Below are 19557 nucleotides of genomic sequence, written 5' to 3'. Positions count from 1 at the left end.
AAAAAAGAGAGAGAGAAAGTTTTCTCTCTTTTTTAGCCAAAACATTTATCTGAATACTTAGCAACACTTCATTGAGCATTCTCAGACATAAGTGTCTGAAAGTGGCCGCCCCTACGTGGCAGTGAGGATTCCCTCACTTCACCCTCATGAATGAAAATGAGTCAGTTTCAGGGTGGGGGGGGGGCCGCTATGGGAACTGGTCCCCTTCGCCAACTCGCCCTTCCCCCACTCCCTCCCACCCCTCTGGAAGAGGCCAATTTCTTAACTCCAGAGTCAAGTTTTTTAAAGAAGATTTTATACACACACACACACAACACACACACACACACACACACACATACACAGCCTCTCCAGATCCCATGCCCGCCTTCTACCGTCCCTGCTACTTACTGAGACCCTAACCTTAGCTAACGACTGGCTTAACGCTCTTGTCCTTTCTAGCCCCATGTCTCCCCAGCATTCTTTAAAAGACTGCCTAGTCTGGGTTTGGGGGGTACGGATTCCAGAAGCCCAGAACTGGTCACTGGAGGGTCACTGAGGATGCTGGATTTGGGTCTTGTGGTCTTCCAAGTTCCAGGTCCCCTATCTGTAAATGATCTGGGCGTCCCGGGCTTTCTAATCCACCTCAGAATTTGAGGTGGTGAGTGCCTCAAAAGTCCCACCAACCCTGAGTAGGGCCTCAATAATGCACTCGGGAAGGGGATCAAAGAGGGGGTTTTCTCCAGGGACTGGGAAAAGTGGACCAAGAATGGGTCCCCGAGAGCTGGCCTAACCCACTATCTCAGATGCTTCGAAAAACCCCGGAGAAGAAATCAGAACACTGCACCAGGAATCTGTCTCGAGATGCCACCCACACCCGTGCAGCCTGGACGAGCTGCAGAGCACTCAGCCGGCTCTCCAAAGAATTCCGCACGGTGCGTCACTAAAATACCTTCGCAGAGCCCCGGCCTCACACCGGCACTCCCCTGCAAAGATACCGCTAAGATACTGAGGGACGAACTGCCACAGTACCCTCTGCACCCTTCACTGACAGCCTATATTGATGAAATTCCCCCCACAAACGGAAATATTTGACTTGATGCTTTGCGCGCAAACAGTCGCCCTGCATCAGCTTTTAAGAAAAGACTTTTTTCCCCTTCTCCCTCAAAACCCCAAGTAAACCACAAAACCCCTGTACATCACTGCAAAACTCAAGTGCTTCTCCATTCTTACAAGCCTACAAGGTCCTTGCCCGGTATTCTTCATGGCTCCCATCTAAGTGCAGGCTAAAAGCAAGTTTCCCTAGTTGTCTTAGGGGCACATAAAGTAGTTAGAAATCAAACTGACCTGAGGCGGCGGTGACAGAGGTAGCGGCAGCGGCGGCAGCTTCCGGACGTCGCAGAAGCCGGAGCCTCGCGGTGACCCCCGCAAGCCTTAAAGGCTGTGCGGTCCAGGAGCACCTGGCGGGAATAGGAACAGCAGCGGGGAGGTCCTGGAGGAGGAGGATCCAGAGAGGATCGCCCGGCGCGGCAAGACAAACGGAGACCGCCGCCAGGGGCTGCAGCTGCCGGCGGACAGTCGCGTCTGGGGCGGCTCGCCTTCGCGGAGTGGGAAGAGACTCCGCGCCGCGGGCTACTTAATAGAGGGCTGTTCCCACTCTCAGTTTACTCGGTTACGAAACGCCTGAGAAGGTGGAAGCCTGCCACAGGGTGATGTATGCTCCTCCGGCGGTGAAGGAGGTCTACTTTTGGGAACGTGTGCATACTTCGAGCATTCCTTCGGCGTGAGGTGGCGATCGCCGTAGTAGCAGTGCCCCGCCGGGGGCGGGGAGGAGGGAGGGAGAGGAGAGGGGGACAGCCGCAGCCGGGTTCACTGCCAAGGGAAGCCGCGTACTCCTCGGCTTGGGGCGGGCTAGGGAGTTCGGGTTTCCCTCTCCGTGCGATTTTCTTTAATAAATTTCTTTTTCTAAATTAAGAACAATGGAGAGGGGGAACGCGGTTCTTACTTTCAGAACTGCTAGACGTGTAACCCATTCACCCCCACGACATCCCATCCCCATCCCCCATCATCGTTACCTCCACCTTCCTCCCCCTCCGTCCTGGGTGCACTTAAAACCGATTTACAGGGTTTCCATTAACTAACTGTCTGTGCACGCGGCGGGCCTTCTGTCTTTTTCAATCTCCAAGCAGCGATTGGAAACCCGGACAGCCGCCCGCACCGGGCTCAGGAGATGGGATGGCTTTCCCAGTCCTGCCCCGCTCCCCTGGTGCTTCGGGATGGAACTGGGAAGTTTAATTTGAGCCCAGAGAGAGGGAGGGAAAGGGAAGCTATGAAACCTAAGGGTCTTCAGAACAGGAAGCCACTCAGGGACAAGTTCAGTCCACCGCAGAAATTTCTCACTATATTGGGAGCAAAACCTAGCCCCAGGCGGAGGCTTCAGACTCAGCCCTGCTCTTAAAATTCCTTGGGGTCAAAGGGAGGAAGAGGAGTAAATTGAAAGTGAGTTGAGAAAAGACATCTCCCAAAGGAAACACACACACACACACACACACACGCCAAAAGGAGCCTGGTGTTCTGCCAGCATTATTGCCCCTTTTTACAGCTCCCCCACTTCCAGCACCCCACCCCTTGGCCCTGAAGGTGTCTGGTACTCTACGTTATCAAATTGTACAAGGCGCATGGGAAAGTGCTTCCAGCAGTCACATCATGGTATCAGAAAAGCGATACATACAAGAGAGGTTCTAATTACACAGGTCTAGGCGCTCAGCACAAGCCCTGAGCTTTTTGTCCTCTTTGAAGCCCAGGGTTTACCCCTGCCGAGTTGAGCTACCTGGTATCTGGGCGGAGAGCCAACCAGGAGTAGCGTCCTTGTAATTGACTGCCAGGAGGTCAGGTCTCCTTTATAAGCTTCTCTTTCCTGTTTGGGCTGACCTCTGAAAATCTGACCTTCCTTCCAGTAGGTGTGATAGCCTCCAAACTTGCCTTGAGAATGACAAAAACGTGCAGAGCCTGCTTTCCCACCCTAACTGGCTCACCTCGCCCCACGCACAGGCTGCTACAGGCAAGAGCCAGCGGAAGCAAAAGAGAAGCCTGAAAGAAAAAAAAAAAATCTAGAAAAATGGGAATCGCCACCTCTGCACATTCTCGGAGCACACACGGCCCACTCGAAGTCCAGCTAGGCAGCTCACACAAAGAGCCCACACAGTGCACAGGCTTTTCCCCCTTCAAATCCTCACAATTCTAGTGTCTGACAAAGCCCCAGAGCCTGAGAGCCTCCAAGGATGTAAAAATCTAACATGCCCAACCCAATTGGTGGGCCACACAGCCCAGACGGGTTTGCAGCGACTTTGCCTCAGTGCTAGTGAGCATCTGTCTCCACCCCGGGCCTGCCCTAAACCCGCACTCCCACTCCACATGCACAACAAAGAAGCCCAATCCCACCTGGCTCACAGACGCGTGTGGGAACAGAACCCGGGAGCAGGGAGGTCCGAGGGACTATGCCGGGTGTCCAGTCCTCAGGGTGAACGCCCTGGAGGACCCTGCAGCCTAAAACAGCCAGAGAAGCCCCCAGAGAAGTCCCCGGGACAACAGAGGAGTTGTTCCAATATTTTAAAACAAACAAACAAAAACAGCGGGCGAAGGAGGGGGCTGCCTTTCAAACCATGCAAAATTGGGGTTTGCGTTTCGCCCAGATGTTTTCTCTCTGTGTTTACTTTTTTAAAAATATTTTTAAAAATTGTGATGGCGGTGTTTCTGACTGAGGAGCACGAAACTCTGGGTGTTTATATTCTTCGTTTAATCCGTGGATCGCCCAGGAGTTGCGCAGTCACTCCTTAGGGAGCCAAGGCCAGTAGCAAGCTTCTGTAAGACTGGAGACTGCACACTGGGTGAAAAAGGCGTCTGCCCCCCGAGGGCGCCCACATTGGGAACTGGCGTGCAAGCTTCTCTAGTTCTAGGCATTCTCGCTCACAAACTTAGATACAATACATTTGAGAATGATTACTGCGAAGGAGTGCAGTAACACAGACCAACAACTGCAAAAAACGTTTCCTCCTCTCAAAGCAAGAGGAATCCTATGCAAAACTTCTAAGGTTGCTGAGAAGGGGAAGTGGAAGGAGGATACACCTGGGACTGGGAGTACACTGACACTCAAATCCACAAACTAATCCAAACGCTCTTATTCCCAGGGGACAGGAATGCAATACAAAGAGATTCAAGGGGGCACCTCAGGGTACTTGAGACCTGTAGACCGCGTTGCTTGGTTTCCTGAAGGCTTTACTTTAGCGTCTAGTAGGGTAAGTGACAAAGGCGGGTAAAAAAGAAAGAAAAGAAAAAGAAATGCCAACTCTCTTCCATCTTCAGTCTTTCAGTGAAGCGACCAGTTCTTAATAGCCCTTGAACCCCGTTAAGCCAGGCTGGCAATAAATTCAAGGTGTTTATTGACTGTGGCATACCTGGTTACATTAATACACTTTGTTTGCTTCCCGTGGCTTTTATTCCTCTAACAATACCCCAGGAACTCCCTCTCTTCACATTCTGTTTTCTCTGCTCCCACCTCTTCTCCCTCCGAGTCCTGGGTTCCCAGCGGTTCCAGACCCTCCGATTTCTTGTCCCATAGCGCAATCTAGCGGTCATGACGAAGTCTAGCATCCGAGGTCAAAGTTATAGAAGACATCTGGCAAATTGTTAACAGTTTTAAAAGTCTTGAGGAAGTTTTTGAAAGATATATCATACATTGATCTGGTTTTCAAGAATGAAAGACCACGAGATGAGAGAAAGAGGAAAAGGAAAGCATAAATTTTCTTTGTGCCGGTTAATTGGCTGCCTATAGAAATTCTTGCGCAAAGGCTGTTTGGGGACCAGTTTTCTTTGAAGAAGAGGTGGGAAAGGGGGAAGATCTGATTCAGGAAGCAATTATTATTACAGCGTTGTCCTTAACTTCTAAGAAGGTGAAATGTGCTTTGAGTCAACTTAGCCAGTCCTCCCGGCAACAAGTGATGGTTTCTGGGTATTTCCATTGCAATTTCTGGCTGATTTACCTCATGAGCAGGGAAGGAGAAACTTGGGCTGAAAGAGTATGTATTTTCCAGCTCTTATGGCTATGAATGCCCCGCCTCCCAGAACACTCTGAGGGTCTTGGGTGAAGAAAACACACACACACACACACACAGGAGGTAAAGGTGTGAAGGTTGGAGGTTCTCAGGCCCAGAGAGGCAATCTAACCAGCATGACCAAAAAACCAAAGGTTTGGATGCTCATTTAGTTCTCTGTGGGCAACTCAAATATCATGATTTAATGAGCATCACCTATGTATTAGATCAGGGCTCAGAGCAGCTGATATGAAGACAATTATGACAAGGAATTGCCTCAAAACTGTCAAGTAATACCTGGGAAGGAAGCCTGAGACAACTTCACATGGCCAATTTAAACTGCTTAAGAGACTGTGCCTCAAAGTGTTTTAACATTAGAAGTAAGAAGAAGTCAACAATTACCCTCTCTGCACTAGAAAAGCTTAGGAATGTCAAAACCAAACCTTCCCTGCATCCCCTGCACTCCTTCTGTCTTAAGCACTTTCTCCATGAAGCCCACAGACCTTCTTCTTTGTACTGAAATACAATCTCTTCCACCAGAATGTGAACAACTTCAGAGCAAAAACCCAACGCTGCATCTTATTTATCTTACTATACCAGTTGGCTAGCTCAAACCTCATCTGATTTCAAAAGGCTATAACTGCAGAGAAGACAATCATGTTTCAAAACATGCTTCATCCACATACAATATATTCTTAGGATGAACCATTTGGATTCATTAAAAGTCAAGTCCTGCAGGAGTTGATTTTTCAGTTAGCTCTGACCTCTTTGAGCAAAATGTGCAAGGTAGAATGAAATAAATCCACTTAAGAGTTAATAAAGAACCCTCTGCCTCTTCTTCCTCTGTTTCCTTAATAGTCAATACTGCTTAAGTCACCCTTGTCTTCACAGGAGACTTAGATTCCATTTGTTTTGTAACTACTGAGTTACAAAACAGAATTTCTAGTCAGGCCACTACTCTAAGTGTCAGCTGTTGATACATGTAGACTGACATACACTTTTAGGTTTCTGGAAAATGTGAAAAAACACAGCAACCTATTTTTGATCTTGAAAACTATACCTAGCAGACTGAACTACAGTAATGATGAGGTTTCATTGCTCTCAGTTGGAGCCTCTGTGTAGGGTGATATATAACGAGACAAAAGCTGAATTTTTAATGCATTTTTATACATTTACTAATTCATTCAGCTACATTTATGGAACGCTGACAGCCAAGTGTTCATAGCAGACAAGATCCCAGACTTTGGAATGCTTCTAAATCTAATGTGGAATGCGCCCTCTGGTGGAGAAGAGGAAAAGATGACTATTACCTGAGTAGGCTCAGTTTAACCATTTTTATCCTGAATTTTCATTCACCAGTGCTATTACTTTTGAGTGTTCACTAGGAAATATGAGAGATCTTTTAAAAGGAAAACCAAAATAAGTTCCAATTCTAAGAAACTTAAATGTGGTAACAAAGATTATAAATCAACATTTGTAAAAGTCAAATTCATTAGAGGTCTGGAGGCAGTGAATAATTGATAGCTGAAGGACCAATGTGAAAAATAATTTGGGGTGAAATTAAAAAGAGAGAGAAGAAAGATAAATGACATCACAAGAAGTGATCAAGTCAATACAGAATGTGTAACATTCTGTGGGGGGAAGAATGACCCACTTTCTCCTCAAACCAATGACAAGGGGAAAAAAAAGAAAGAAAGAATAGATCATTGTGCAAAAACTATGTATCAGCTATGCAACCTAATAATAGTACTAGTAATTGTCTAGGACTGTGAGGGATTTGAAGTTTTTATCCTGCTTACAAGCTTACAAGTTAACCTACTGCAATTTCAGGGATGCTGGCAGAATATACAAGGAACAAAAGACAAAGGATTTCATTGTACATGGCAGTAGTAGTAGTCACAGGACAATGCAAAGATATCGGGTGACCCTTTCAAACACAGAGAATTGCATTACGAAACCAAATCTTAGCTTGAGATCCTTTATAAGGGACCTTTGCCCTAGAGGGACACAGTGTCTTTGCTATACTAGACAGTAAACAAACCTGCCCTTTGCTCTGGAGGCAGAAATTATCTCTGTCTTCCAAAGTTGTTAGTATGCAAAGAGATAATCTGGAAAAAGGCAATAAGTGCCTCTAATCAACATACTTTCAAAAATGTGAGAGACCATGGAGAAATGTCTCCCACAGTAAGGATTGTTGGAAGTTCATAGGAGGAAAGAAGCACTGTATGTTGAAGTGGTGCCTGAAATTTTTCTGGAAGAGGAAGATTTTAAAAGGTTAGAAATGAGCACTTGAAACACAAAGTTCAAAATAAGAAGTTGAAAAAAATATATATCAAAAGGCAAGAAATGTTTTGGGCAATTAATAAAGCCAAGTTGTTTTAGCAGAAAGTTTGTGACTACAGCTGGAACAGTAATGGAGCTTGAAAGCAGCTGAGAATCTGGAACACAATCCTGTAAGTATAATAATACCAATAATTTGCAGAGCATCCACTATATAGTACACAAAGCATTTTCCATATGTTAATTCATGAAATTTAATATTTATTATCTCAAATCAGAATGGAGACTAAGAGGAACAAGTGATTTGCTAGTCCATAGTATTTCCTTTATATTAAAATGTATGATAAAACTGAATGATACAGTCGGTGCCGTGACACACACCTATAATCCACCACCTCTGGAAGCTGAGGCTGGAGGATCACAAGTTCAAAGTCAACCCCAACAAAAGCAAGGCACTAGAAACTGAGTGTGACTCTGTCTCTAAATAAAATACAAAATAGGGCTGGGAATGTGGCTTAGCGGTCAAATGCCCCTGAGTTAAAAAAAAAATTTTTAAAAAGATAATAATGATCTTGTTTAAAAAAAAGAAAGTCTAACAACAGGTTTCATGGTAATTTTCTAAAAAGAGAGCCTGCATACAAGGAGATGGGAAATGAGGAGGTGAGCACCAGAGTTCTAGAGATGCTGAAGATCTACAATGTGGTGCTCACAGTATTGGCACACAAAGGACGATAACTGGCTTTAAGATATAAGCATGGGAAAATATGTTAAGATACCAGAGCCAAACCAGGTAACTGAAATAATGATGATCATGCTATGGAGAAAATTAGAGAAGTGCAATGGGTGCACCAGTTTTATGTGGCATGATAAAATGGCTTCAGAAGTGCCTTATGTATGATCAAAATCCTGGGGCTTTTTTTCCCTAATAGAAAGTTTATTTGTGACTTCCTACTGTTATTAATAGAAAAGCATCTCAGATTCAAATATGGAATGTTTTTTAGAGTGATATATCCTTTCCTTTTCCCCAAGATTTTGCAAATAGGAAAAATTTAAGAAACAAATTTGCTTTCTATGCAAAAGACAGTTATTCAAAAGGAAAACAATGGCATTGTTATTCCTTGGCTCTCCAGCAAGCCCATGAGTGACCTCAAGTGATACAAAAAAGCATCTGGGAAATGCTTAAACAGTTTTCTCCACCCTCCGTCTATCTGCTGAGTAAGTGTTCCACTCTTCAAGCTAAAAGTACATAAAGTTATCGCTATGTTTAAGTTGAGAAAATCATTTCAAACTCACACATGGCCCACTTTTTCAAGGAAAAAAAATAGTTTTACTTATAGAATGGCTTTTTTTCATGTATTTTTTGTTCTTTCTTGATAGTAATAGCTGTGGAACAAAACTACAAATTACTCCCAAAGTAAAAATTCCTGATTATGACGCTAAGGACAAATATGGTCATGTTCATAACAGGAAAGTAAAACCAGGTATTGAGTATCATGTTTGTGGTTTAACTAACAGTTTTTTTTAAATGAAGTCCTGTGCCTTTATTACTTTTATGATGACTTATGAAAATGAAGTTGGAATATGTGCTCTGACACTTTCCAGCAATGCCCAAGGCTCATTCAGATTTTTACACAAGAGCTAAAGAGCAAACCTGCCCCCCCCCCCCCCCCCCCCCCCCCGGCCTGCAAGGTAGGCGGAACTGTGACCACTGGCAGAACAGGCCCAGCGGCCTGCTGAGGGGCAGAGCCGCCCCCTCCCCCGGTGCCTGCAAGGTAGGCGGAACTGGGACCACCAGCAGAACAGGCCCAGCGGCCTGCTGAGGGGCAGAGCCGCCCCACCCCCCGCGACTGCAAGGTAGGCCGAACTGTGACCACCGATGGAAAAGGCCCAGTGGCCCGCGGAGGGGCAGAGCTGCCAACCACGCCTGTAAGGTAGGCGGGCCTGCGACCCACCTGCAGAACAGGTACAGCAGCCTGCTGAGGGGCAGAGCCGCCCCCTCCCTGCAAGGTAGGCGGAACTGTGACCACTGACAGAACAGGCCCAGGGGCCCGCGCGCCTGCAAGGTAGGCGGACCTGCGACCACAAACAGAACAGGCCAGACCTGCAACCGACAGACAGAACAGGCCCAGCGGCCTGTGGAAGGGTAGAGCCGCCCCCCCCCCCCCCCCGTGCCTGCAAGGTAGGCGGACCAGCGACCCACCGGCAGAACACGCCCAGCGGCCTGCAGAGGGGTAGAGCCGCCGCCCGAGCCTGCAAGGTAGGCAGACCTGCTACGGACCAGCAGAACAGGCCCAGCGGCCTGCCGGCATGGTAGGCACATTGCCCCAATTGGAGGAGGGGTAGAACCGCCGCCCGCGCCTGCGAGGGAGACTTTGCAACTATACAAGAGCAATATAAATATATAGGGGGAAAATTCAATAGCACAACAGTTTCACCAAGCAGAAAGAAACGCGAACAGTATGAAGAGACAAGGAAAGAAAGGACCACAAGCAATGCAGGTCAACTCAACGTTAGAAGAGGTAATATCTGCAGCAGATGGAATGTCAGATAAAGAATTCAGGATATACATGCTTCAGATGATCTGGAGTCTCAAGGAAGACATCAGACAGCAAAATCAGACAATGAAAGATCACTTCAACAATGAATTACATAAACAATTCCAAGAAGCAAAAGATCAACTATACAGGGAGATAGAGGTTATAAAAAACAAACAAACAGAAATCCTAGAAATGCAGGAAGCAATAAGCCAACTTAAAAACTCAATGTAGAATACTACCAGCAGAGTAGAACACTTAGAAGATAGAACATCAGACAATGAAGACAAAGTATTTCAACTGGAAAAGAACATAGACAGCTCAGCAAGACTGTTAAGAAACCATGAGCAGAACATCCAAGAAATATGGGTAACATACAGAGACCAAACTTAAGAGTCATTGGGATACAGGAAGGGATAGAGTTTCAAACCAAAGGAATGAACAATCTATTCAATGAAATAATACGAGAAAACTTCCCAGACTTGAAGAATGAGACAGAATCCCAAATCCTAGAAGCCTACAGGACGCCGAATGTGCAAAATCATAAGAGATCCACACCTAGACACATTATAATGAAGATGCCCAACATACAGAATAAGGAGAGAATTTTAAAAGCTACAAGAGAAAGGAAGCAGATTACATTTAGGGGTAAGCCAATCAGGATAACAGCTGATCTTTCAACACAGACTCTGAAAGCTAGAAGATCCTGGAATAACGTATTTCAAACACTGAAAGAAAATGGGTTCCAACCAAGAATTGTGTATCCAGCGAAATTAAGCTTCAGGATGGAAGATGAAATTAAAACCTTCCACGATACACAAAAGTTAAAAGAATTTGCAGCTAGAAAACCATCTCTTCAAAACATCCTCGGCAAAACATTACAGGAAGAGGAAATGGAAAATAACAATGAAAACCAACAGTGGGAGGTAGGACACTAAAGGGGGGAAAAATAATCAAAGAGGAAAACAAACCATGTTTAGTAACATAAATAAACAAATATGGCTGGAAGAATAACCCATATCTCAATAATAACCCTAAATGTTAATGGCTTAAACTCACCAATTAAGAGACACAGGCTAGTAGAATGGATCACAAAACAAGACCCAAAAATATGCTGCCTACAGGAGACGCATTTGATAGGAAAAGACATACATAGGCTGAAGGTGAAAGGTTGGGAAAAATCATATCACTCATATGGACTTCGGAAACAAGCAGGAGTGTCCATACTCATATCAAATAAAATAGATTTCAAGCCAAAGTTAATCAAAAGGGATAAAGAGGGACACTACAAACTGCTTAAGGGAACCATACACCAACAAGACATAACTATCATAAATATATATGCCCCTAACAATGGTGCAGCTATGTTCATCAAACAAACTCTTCTCAAGTTCAAGAGTCTAATAGACCACCATACAATAATCATGGGAGACTTCAACACACCTCTCTCGCCACTGGACAGATCTTCCCAACAAAAGTTGAATAAAGAAACTATAGAACTCAATAACACAATTAATAACCTAGACTTAATTGACATATATAGAATATACCACCCAACATCAAGCAGTTACACTTTTTTCTCAGCAGCACATGGATCCTCCTCAAAAATAGATCACAAATTATGTCTCAGGGCAACTCTTAGACAATATAAAGGAGTAGAGATAATACCATGCATCTTATCTGATCATAATGGAATGAAACTGAAAATCAACGATAAAAGAAGGAAGGAAAAATCATGCATCACTTGGAGAATGAACAATAGGTTACTGAATGATCAATGGGTTATAGAAGACATCAAGGAGGAAATTTAAAAATTCTTAGAGATAAATGAAAACACAGACACAACATATCGGAATCTATGAGACACATTGAAAGCAGTTCTAAGAGGAAAATTCATTGCTTGGAGTTCATTCCTTAAAAAAAGAAAAAACCAACAAATAAATGATCTCATACTTCACCTCAAAATCCTAGAAAAAGAAGAGCAAAACAACAGCAAAAGAAGGAGAAGGCAAGAAATAATTAAAATCAGAGCTGAAATTAATGAAATCGAAACAAAAGAAACAATTGAAAAAATTGACAAAACTAAAAGCTGGTTCTTTGAAAAAATAAATAAAATCGACAGGACCTTAGCCATGATAACGAAGAGAAGAAGAGAGAGAACTCAAATTACTAGCATACGGGATGAAAAAGGCAATATCACAACAGACACTTCAGAAATACAGAAGATAATCAAAAACTATTTTGAATCCTTATACTCCAATAAATTAGAAGATAGTGAAGGCATAGATAAATTTCTTAAGTCATATGATCTGCCCAGATTGAGTCAGGAGGATATAGACAACATAAACAGACCAATATCAATTGAGGAAATAGAAGAAACCATCAAAAGACTACCAACTAAGAAAAGCCCAGGACCGGATGGGTATACAGCAGAGTTTTACAAAACCTTTAAAGAGGAACTAATACCAATACTTTTCAAGCTACTTCAGGAAATAGAAAAAGAGGGAGAACTTCCAAATTCATTCTATGAGGCCAACATCACCCTGATACCTAAACCAGACAAAGACACTTCAAAGAAAGAAAACTACAGACCAATATCTCTAATGAACCTAGATGCAAAAATCCTCAATAAAATTCTGGCGAATCGGATACAAAAACATATCAAAAAAATTGTGCACCATGATCAAGTAGGATTCATCCCTGGGATGCAAGGCTGGTTCAATATACGGAAATCAATAAATGTTATTCACCACATCAATAGACTTAAAAATAAGAACCCTATGATCATCTCGATATATGCGGAAAAAGCATTCGACAAAGTACAGCATCCCTTTATGTTCAAAACTCTAGAAAAACTAGGGATAACAGGAACATACCTCAATATTGTAAAAGCAATCTATGCTAAGCCTCAGGCTAGCATCATTCTGAATGGAGAAAAACTGAAGGCATTCCCTCTAAAATTTGGAACAAGACAGGGATGACCTCTCTCACCACTTCTCTTCAACATAGTTCTCGAAACACTGGCCAGAGCAATTAGACAGACGAAAGAAATTAAAGGCATAAAAATAGGAAAAGAAGAACTTAAATTATCACTATTTGCAAATCACATGATTCTATACCTAGCAGACCCAAAAGGGTCTACAAAGAAACTATTAGAGCTAATAAATGAATTCAGCAAAGTGGCAGGATATAAAATCAACATGCATAAATCAAAGGCATTCCTGTATATCAGTGACAAATCCTCTGAAATGGAAATGAGGACAACCACTCCATTCACAATATCCTCAAAAAAAATAAAATACTTGGGAGTCAACCTAACAAAAGAGGTGAAAGACTTATACAATGAAAACTACAGAACCCTAAAGAAAGAAATAGAAGAAGATCTTAGAAGATGGAAAAATATACCCTGTTCATGGATAGGCAGAACTAACATCATCAAAATGGCGATATTACCAAAAGTTCTCTATAGGTTTAATGCAATGCCAATCAAAATCCCAACGGCATTTCTTGTAGAAATAGAGAAAGCAATCATGAAATTCATATGGAAAAATAAAAGACCCAGAATAGCAAAAACAATGCTAAGCAGGAAGTGTGAATCAGGCGGTATAGCGATACCAGACTTCAAACTATACTACAGAACAATAGGAACAAAAACAGCATGGTACTGGTACCAAAACAGGCAGGTGGACCAATGGTACAGAATAGAGGACACAGAAACCAATCCACAAAACTACAACTATCTTATATTTGATAAAGGGGCTAAAAGCATGCAATGGAGGAAGGATAGCATCTTCAACAAATGGTGCTGGGAAAACTGGAAATCCATATGCAACAAAATGAAACTGAATCCCTTTCTCTCGCCATGCACAAAAGTGAATTCAAAATGGATCAAGGAGCTTGATATCAAATCAGAGACGCGCCGTCTGATAGAAGAAAAAGTTGGCTACGATGTACAGTCGGTGGGGTCGGGCTCCAAATTCCTCAATAGGACACCCATAGCACAAAAGTTAATAATTAGAATCAACAAATGGGACTTACTCAAACTAAAAAGTTTTTTCTCAGCAAAAGAAACAATAAGAGAGGTAAATAGGGAGCCTACATCCTGGGAACAAATCTTTACTCCTCACACTTCAGATAGAGCCCTAATATCCAGAGTATACAAAGAGCTCAAAAAATTAGACAATAAGATAACAAATAACCCAATCAACAAATGGGCCAAGGACCTGAACAGACACTTCTCAGAGGAGGACATACAATCAATCAACAAGTACATGAAAAAATGCTCACCATCTCTAGCAGTCAGAGAAATGCAAATCAAAACCACCCTAAGATACCATCTCACTCCAGTAAGATTGGCAGCCATTATGAAGTCAAACAACAACAAGTGCTGGCGAGGATATGGGGAAAAGGGTACACTTGTACATTGCTGGTGGGACTGCAGATTGGTGCAGCCAATTTGGAAAGCAGTATGGAGATTTCTTGGAAAGCTTGGAATGGAACCACCATTTGACCCAGCTATTCCCCTTCTCGGTCTATTCCCTAAAGACCTAAAAAGAGCATGCTACAGGGACACTGCTACATCGATGTTCATAGCAGCACAATTCACAACAGCAAGACTGTGGAACCAACCTAGATGCCCTTCAATAGATGAATGGATAAAAAAAAAATGTGGCATTTATACACAATGGAGTATTACTCTGCATTAAAAAATGACAAAATCATAGAATTTGCAGGGAAATTGATGGCATTAGAGCAGATTATGCTAAGTGAAGCTAGCCAATCCCTAAAAAATAAATGCCAAATGTCTTCTTTGATATAAGGAGAGTAACTAAGAACAGAGTAGGGACGAAGAGCATGAGAAGAAGATTAACATTAAACTGGGATGAGAGGTGGGAGGGAAAGGGAGAGAGATGGGAAATGGCATGGAAATGGAAGGAGACCCTCAGGGTTATACAAAATTTCATACAAGCGGAAGTGAGGGGAAAGGGAAAAATAATACAAGGGGGAGAAATGAATGACAGTAGAGGGGGTAGAGAGAGAAGAGGGGAGGGGAGGGGAGGGGAGGAGGATAGTAGAGGATAGGAAAGGCAGCAGAATACAACAGACACTAGTATGGCAATATGTAAATCAATGGATGTGTAACTGATGTGATTCTGCAATTTGTATACGGGGTAAAAATGGGAGTTCATAACCCACTTGAATCAAAGTGTGAAATATGATATATCAAGAACTATGTAATGTTTTGAACAACCAACAATAAAAAATTAAAAAAAAAAAAAGAGCAAACCTGGGCTTGCACAGGATGGCTTTTGTATGAGCTTTGTGTTTGTTCCAGTGATTTCCCTCTTTCCTGTGCCCCACTATGGGCTGTGTGGTGGCTTGGGATGGCCCTGATAGGCCTAAGCCAATAGGTCAAAAACCAGATTGCCTGAAAGAATCTCCAGGGAAGACTGAAAAGCTTTAGAACTGATGCCTGAGTTCTACCCTGAGGCCAATTAAATCCCATTCCCTGGGGGTGAACCTGGGGCATCTGTACATTTGCAAATCTGTCCAGATAATTCTAATGGCTAATGAGTTTACGGGGCAGTCTAAGTCAACACTAAGGCATGCTGAAGGACTCAGCTCTCACCAGAACAAGAGGAGTCATACAAAACTGGTAGATTAGAATGACTAACTACCTATAGAACTGGTTCCCAAATTAGTGGTTCCAGTGGGTTCAGCCTAGTTAATAGAGTTAGGGAAATTATTATAAGGAAATCAATTCAACTACCCAGGATCATAGAGCTACACAGTCAAACCCAGAGTCAAACCCATGTCTACCTGCTTCCCCAACCTCCACCCCTCCCACTTCTAGGTACACCCAGAAAGAATCTGGTTCACTGTTGTCACTGACTTTCAAATTTAATCCAAACAAAAACAGTGCAGTTTCATTTGGCAAAAGGCACTTGTGATGCTGTTTGTTTTATGTTCTCACTAACATTGATACTAAAATTTATATCCAAAGATGAGAAAAATTGCTTATTTCTTCTGATGCAATACACATAATTTTTTTACTATATTTATAGTCAACAGGTGAACTTTTATTTTAAAAAGCAATGATGTCAGGTGTAGTGGCACACATCTGTAATCCCACCTACTCAGGAGACTGAGGTATAGGAGGATCACAACTTAAGGGTAGTCTGAGTAACTTAGTGAGAACATATCTCAAAATTAAAAACTTTTAAAAGAGGTGGGGGGATGTAATCAGTGTCAGAGAGCTCCTCGGTTCATTTCCCAGTACCCGCCCCCCCACACACACACATACACACAACAATGAACCTAAGTGTTAGGCCTCATCTTATAATGATAGGAATTAACACAGTGATAGAACTAAAAATAATTTTTTAAATCCTGCAACTAAATCCCTCATTTCATGTTACAAAACCTGAAACAATTTTTGTAACGTGAAATGAGGTAGTTGAGTAGCTTGCTCAATGCCACGTCCCTATCAGCAATGCCAGGACTAGAATCCAGATGCCAGCTGCCTACCTGGTCTTCCTCCAAGTATTCCTGGTACCCTCTTCCCAGGTATGCCAATAATTTTGTAAAACGTGTTATAACTTACTGTCTCACTGTCTCAAGAATGGGATTGGAATGGAGCCTGAACGGCTGTTGCCTATCACAATATATCTGCATTGGCAATCTTTTAAAGTTAAGGTACTCCAGGCATAGTGGTGCACACCTGTAATCCCAGCTACTCCAGAGTCTGAGGTAGAACCACAAGTTTGAAGCCAAACTGAGCCTCTGGAAGGAAAAAAGTAAGGGAAGGGAGAAGAACGGAAGGAAGGAAGAACAGAACAAAACTTTACTTAAATAGGCAGTGACATATGCAACTATATGTGCCTGACCCACCCAACACTACTAGTAACACTGACAGAGCTGTGAAAAAAACCAATGCCTCAATGCCATTCATTCTTATTTTGTAGCAAGCAAGAGGGAGAGGCAGCTGCAGCATCCGTTTGACGAAGCTTAAGCAGCATCAGATCCATGTTCACATATCAATGAATGAAAATGAAAGGACAGACTCAACACAGAGGACATAGGTCCTAAAACAGGTAATATCTGCCCTCTTCTCAAGTCAGCCTTTGGAAGTCTTTAAGTATATTGCCTCACCCACTTTCAATCATTCCTCTTCCGAGAGTGCCCGCAACTGGCACTCTACTGCCTTGGAGAATTCTCTTTAGGAACAACACAGAAATCGTAGGTACTGAAACACTCATGAAAACCATGAGGAAGGTAGTCCAAGGTGTAGTTCCATGAAGTCCTCAGGCACCCAAACTCTTTCTACCTCATTACTCCACCTAGGAAGCCTCTATTTTAAGGTACCACATGGTCCAGGATGGCTGCTCCAGTTTAAGACATGGCCTATGAATATTAGCCAGAAGGAAATAGCAAAGGACAAAAATAGTTAAAGTAAAGAATTTAAATGTGGTCTCCATTGTCTCTTCTTATGAAGGCACTAATCCCATTCACTAAGGCTCCACTCTCATGGCGTAGACACCTCCCAAAGGCCTTTCTCTAAATATCACCACTGTAAAGATTAGGGTTTCAGTATGTGAATTGTGGTAGGAATAAATAGCCTGTATAAAAATATATTTTCCTTTTAGAATGTGAATACTTTGTGATTATACTATCTGCTTGATTGAGGAAAAGGTTTTCATAGATGTCTTTCTTCAGCCTGTAGTTACTGGCCATGTTCTGTAGACTGCTGACCTGGGCATTTGATAGCTAAAGAGCAATCCAAACCAATCTCTAACCAAGAATTTCAAACAATCCTTCTCACTGACATCAGATTTAGCAGGACTTTAAACTGAAATTTTGATTTATTTCACTCAGTCTGAGAAAGAGCTGCCAAGCACAGAGGAATCTCCTTTGCGCTATTGTCTTCAGACATTCTTGGCCCTTACACTTAGCACAATTCTGAAATTGGCTCAACTTGAAAGCAAAACCATCCTGTGAGCTAGATGACCTATGGAAACAGCAGGTCCCCAGAGAACAATTGGGCCATGGAATCATCATCGATGACATCACCGCTGGGACATGTGTTTTCCCTAGCAAGTCACTTATTCCATTAAAAAATTTCACAACGAGCTTCACTTCATCTTTCCTATCATAGGGGGCATTGAAAGGATTACACAATATCTTGTTTTTTTATATATAAACAAACATTATGCTGGAAAGCAAAGAAAGCAAAACAAATGTAGTTATAATTAGACAGGAAATATAGGCTGCCAGGAAAAATGTAGGCGTTTTATAAATGGCTGTTCCTGAATTGCCCTGTGAAAAGATGCTGGTGCTTATCTTTTGGACAATGAATAAGTCACAGTAGAATTCTCATATCCTCTCAAAAATTAAGAAGGTTCCTTCTAGCACTTCAAGTTCATTGAAATGTAATTTGAGAATTCCTTGATCTATTAGACAACAGAAGAGAATTAAAGGGAGGATGAGCACCTTTAAAACCTGACCAAATAAAAGGAGACACTCAGGAAATATATATATTGCACTGAAAAGTACACCTCAATTCAATTTCCACACCAATTTGTTTAATGTAAACACAGTTTATATTATTTCCCACCATCCCAAATTTTTTTTAAAAAATCAGATTCATAATGGGAATTTATGTGATTTGCTTGAAGTCACTTGAAAGTGGCACAGGTAGCTCTTAAACTCAGATCTATGAACATAGCTGGCAGAGGAGTAAAAGAGGCCTCTTGTTCTAGTGTTCTGCCACACAGGTTGATGGTCATTTTCTGCTTTTCCCATCTGATGCCCCATGCAAGGACCCTCTCCAGCCTGCTGTCCCTTGCCTCAAATGGCTGTACTCTGAGTGGCTCTTCCCAGCCAACTCATAGCAGAGCCTGTGGAAAATGATGCGGATAAGCCCTGATGAAGTAATCCCATCAGATAAGCTTCCTGTGGACTTTGAATTCTAACAGAGTATTTCCAAAAACATTACTTGAATGATACCACAATGGAGTGATACTTCAGCTTCAAGTATCACTAACTGTAACAGTAGAAGGATTCTTTGGGGAGGAATGCATCTCATTCAACATCTTTTTATTCTGGGAACAAAAATAGCTAGACGTCAGCCCATCTATTCATTTATTTTTTGCACATTTAAAAATAACTTAGTAATATCTGACAGATATAAAATCAAGAATGAAAAAACTTTTATTTATTTACGGGGGGGGGGGTACTAGGGACTGAACCCAGGGGCATAAAACCACCGAACCACATTCCCAGCCCTTTTTATTATTTATTTTGAGACAGGATCTCACTAAGTTGCACAAATTGTTTAGTGAGGCTGGCTTTGAACTTGCAATCCTCTTGCCTCAGCTTCCCCAGCGTCAGGGATTACAGGCATGCACCACCACCACTGACAACCATATTCATTTTTAAGGCATTTATGCACTGGAAAGAGTACAGCTTAACTCAATTCTCACACCACTTGTTTAGTGTAGACACAGTTTATATTATTTTCCACTATCCAATTTTTTTTTAAATAACAATTCTAAGCAGGAAGTGTGAATCAGGTGGTATAGCAATACCAGATTTCAAACTGTACTACAGAGCAATAGTAACAAAAACAGCATGGTACTGGTACCAAAACAGGCAGGTGGACCAATGGTACAGAA

General features: G+C 42.5%; 1 protein-coding gene across 4 annotated transcripts in view; it reads right to left on the bottom strand.

Moving 5' to 3' along the window:
- The window catches only part of Col12a1 (collagen type XII alpha 1 chain), a 113201-nt gene extending 111322 nt beyond the window's left edge, over positions 1-1879 (bottom strand). For 2 of the 4 annotated variants that reach the window (XM_046443044.2, XM_046443045.2), the window contains exon 1: positions 1327-1879. The gene's annotated coding sequence lies outside the window, so the exon portion shown is untranslated. The remainder of the gene's footprint in view (positions 1-1326) is intronic. The other 2 variants (XM_046443046.2, XM_046443047.2) reach the window with 2 other exon arrangements.
- Positions 1880-19557: the final 17678 nt, after the last annotated feature.

Source organism: Marmota monax, unplaced genomic scaffold, assembly GCF_021218885.2.
Source record: "Marmota monax isolate L192 unplaced genomic scaffold, Marmota_monax_Labrador192_F-V1.1 WCK01_AAM20220418_F8-fsc00091, whole genome shotgun sequence".
Taxonomy (NCBI): Eukaryota; Metazoa; Chordata; class Mammalia; order Rodentia; family Sciuridae; genus Marmota; species Marmota monax.
The sequence above is the reverse complement of the archived record's forward strand: the minus strand, read 5'-3'. Positions and strand labels throughout refer to the sequence as shown.